The following is a 3,764-nucleotide window of genomic DNA, read 5'->3' on the forward strand; positions in this document are numbered from 1 at the left end:
ATTCCATTACAGCATTAAAACATGAAACTTAGTGCTGATGGTCAATTCAAATAATGGGTCAAATATTTTTTTAGTCTATGAAGACGAATCATGTATATTTTATGTAATAGATTGAGAGTTTCCTGTCACCCAGATTATTTGGAAATCTGTTTTTCAAAGCTAAATTTAGATAGCACCGCAGTTCTATTCAACCCACACATTTATAATTATAAGCAAACGCTGTTTTATTTTAGAATTATCTTGCGAGCATCATTGTTTGTTGTCATCAGAGTACTTCGCTAGGACCTACAGGACTCTATAGTAAACGTGTCGCTCTCCATGACCAACTTCTACAAAGTACCGAAAAATCTAATTGTTGAAAACATCACTACCGGTAAGTTGAAGATTATGAACTGGAACTCGAAGGCCTCAAAACACATTCTGTGCCCAGGAATATAACGGCACACGGCGTTTGAATCAGTCACAGGACCGACCGTTACATCGCGAGTCATCGAATAGTAGCACCGCAAACCAAGGGTCATTCAATAACCAAACACTCCCTTGCTCCCTTGCTCTGTCCGACTGTGTGCGACCCGAGTCCACGTCGCGAGCTCAGTTTCTATTTACGAAATACCAAATATATTGATACTAATGGGCCCGGCAACGTTAAATTATAATGTGCCACAACGCCATTGAACAATCAATACGTCACTTCCTGAGTCCTATTCGTGAGGTCGTATCTGTGAGGTTCTATTCGTGAGGTATATAGCGTGCGCATACATCAATTGGATTGCTCGACGCAATGATCCCGGGACCCGCCGTAGGCGGCAGTATTTTCATTCGAGGTCATTCCTAAACGCGTAATTAGGACTGAGTCGAGAATCAATTTTGGGTGCCAGAAATCATCCAAAGACGTTTATTTGGGTATAATTTGCGCTGTCAAGACAAAGTTCAGGCTAATAAAATAAGATTGACGACGTTTTCCCATGAGAAAAAAGTGAATTATTTGTTGAAAAAGGCGGAGAAAAATTGATACGCAGAAATCGTGACGTTGACTCTACGCATGCAATGCAGCGTCATGGAAATTGTCTACAGTACACGTACACGCATCTTTCGATGACGTGATTATTTTGCCAGCCAGCCCAGGACGCCGTACAGACATTGTAATAAGGTAAGAGCCTTTGCCCTTTTCCACAAATTTTAATATATTCTTAACAATTGCTTTACCTCTAAAACTCTGCACACCATGCTATGATCATTCAGTGTTTTGTACTGAACGACTCATCGCTTAGCAAAGCCAATTTTCAGGATTTATTGGCACATGATGTCATGAATCAGAGAAACTAATGACCAAAAATAAATATTGCATCGTATATAAATGATGACAGCGATTTACTAGGCCTATGGCCTGTGAACTCAGATGATGTGTGTGCGCGGTGCGACTAGTAACAATTACCTAACCTACCGGTCCTTCACGGCCACAGTTGTCGCGATGCATCTCAATAAAATAGCATCTAAAACCAATTAAGGCCGATATGTGTAAATACTTGTATGCAACCAGCAATAGTGACAAAATGATGCAAGAATGGCATTGGCAAAATGATGACCTCGGATGTAGCCATGTCTAGGGGCATGGATATGATTTATAGTCTTTGCCCATTAATGTAATGTTATAATGTATATGAAGTATGTGATCATGATTAATCTTCATGATCATTTGTGACCACACCATTGATTATTCGGCATAGGCTACCACACACTATAATATTGAGCAGAAAGTCATGCAAGAAATTGCATTTGATTCACCACATTGGCATGGCTGGCTGTATTCATTCTTACTTTTTCATGATCATTGTTTGGTTCACTACAAGTTTCTTGTGATTTAGGCAGATTTTTGTCACATGCAAGAAACAGCAAGAGCTGCAATGTGTACATCAGGGGGCTTTTATCATGCTTGTGATGTTGCTACTGTAGGTAAATGGCCACAGCAGGAATGTACATAACTGTCATTTATTAGGCAGAAACTGATAGGGGCCAATTCCTTGTGCTCACTACATACACATGTACATCAGTGAAGGTTTTTCCGTTGCCAGCTGCCATTTTTGAAATGGTGCCACCGATCAACAGTTCATGCCACTCACCTCAACCTTAAACAATGACATGTGTTGTCATTTGTTATTAATTTTATTATTATGGAAATGAGTTACCTTTTTCTAAAATAAACAAAATTTGATAGTAATATCATCATGTAAAAAAAAAAATTAAAATGATTGTATTTGATATAGACTGAACATGTTGGGGAAAAAATAAATCTAAAATAATAAAATCCCTGCCTAACTACCCAATAGTTTTTACTCTAATACTGGAAACACCAAATTTGTTTTTCATTGGCCTCATAATGGTTTGAGATCTTTTTAACATGATCCACATAAATAATGAGAGATGAACTGGGATTCTGTACAAACAGGTCCATGCATTTACAGTCTATGTTTCTGGTTTGATGTTGACTCATTTACAGCCCTGTCATTGGTGATACAAGAAGTTTACTCCTTATAGCATGTGTGTGGGCTGTCTTATGCAAACCAACAATGCTGTTTTTGCACATGGTCAATTCACTCCGGTTATATGTCAGATGACACATTACCATTGCCATGCGATAAATTCATTACTTTTACCGGTTCTATCAGTCTGATGGAATTGATATCATCATTGATAACTCTATGAAGTACAATTACATTCCATATAGTCTCTTTGCACCTACTTTATTTCTTATTCATTCTGAATGGACAGTTGGATGAACATACAATAGCCTAAAAGTAATTGGGTATATTTGTACAACACCCTGTAACTTTGCATGATATGGGTCTATAATACTGTCTTGTAAACAGTTAACTACTGGTTTTGTACAGTTTATTGTTGCTGCACATATACTTATTGAAAACAACAAGATATAGTATTTTCGGCAATATGACTACTACCAAATTGGTCGGTTGTGATACCTATCATTTGGGTCTTCCGTCGACACTTATCTGCTTTTGCACCATGAGTCGTTCCATGCACATCATACCAGATTTAATCGTGACACTTCGTTTACAACAATAATTTACCTCATTATAATGTGCATAACCTGTGTTTTCATTGAGAGGATGCTTGAATGCATGGTAGTGCTTTCAGCATCCTCTCACTAGTTATTTACAATGTGCCTCAAGATTTAATTTATGGAAAGTCCAATCATATCCAAAGCATTTCAACAATGTTCTTCCTATTGAACATTCCTCTACTCAACACCTTACTCAAATCATTCATTACAATATATAATCCTTACCACTTGTTTTTTTATTTTCTTCCAGGCGAGATAATTCAACCATCACCTGTATCTCCTATTGGTTCAACTTTTTACTTTATTCTTACTCAAATTTTTTTGTAAACTTGTTGTATATTGATGGTTAAGATAAAAAATAAAAACTTTATTTTTTCCTTGTTCATTACAGACGTTTATTCTATTCACACTATTTTTACATGGTTGTCTTCCAACTAGTCATGCTGAGTGATGTCTAATAGCAGCTGGCCAAATTACAATCGAGTGGTGGGTGGGTCACAGTCAAGTACAAATAAGCCATTCACTGCCAAAGAACAAATATAATCATTCTTTCTGATCAAGTACTTTAACCTTCTTGATTCCAATGACATAACCAAAAGACGTAAGACATCACCTACTTCCTATAACACACAACACCATATTCACATAATTGTTCATACATGTATACATTGTCACAGCAAAATCA

The 3,764-nt window shown here is 37.1% G+C and overlaps 1 long non-coding RNA gene across 1 annotated transcript; it reads left to right on the forward strand.

The window, feature by feature from the left end:
- The first annotated feature begins 279 nt into the window (after positions 1–279).
- Positions 280–3,464, forward strand: LOC146734407 (uncharacterized). Its single transcript, XR_014931483.1, has 2 exons — positions 280–1,150; positions 3,330–3,464. It is a non-coding gene; the product is annotated as an uncharacterized LOC146734407 (long non-coding RNA).
- Positions 3,465–3,764: the final 300 nt, after the last annotated feature.

The sequence above is a fragment of the Saccoglossus kowalevskii genome, chromosome 14 (assembly GCF_978046115.1).
Source record: "Saccoglossus kowalevskii chromosome 14, keSacKowa6.1, whole genome shotgun sequence".
NCBI lineage: Eukaryota > Metazoa > Hemichordata > Enteropneusta > Harrimaniidae > Saccoglossus > Saccoglossus kowalevskii.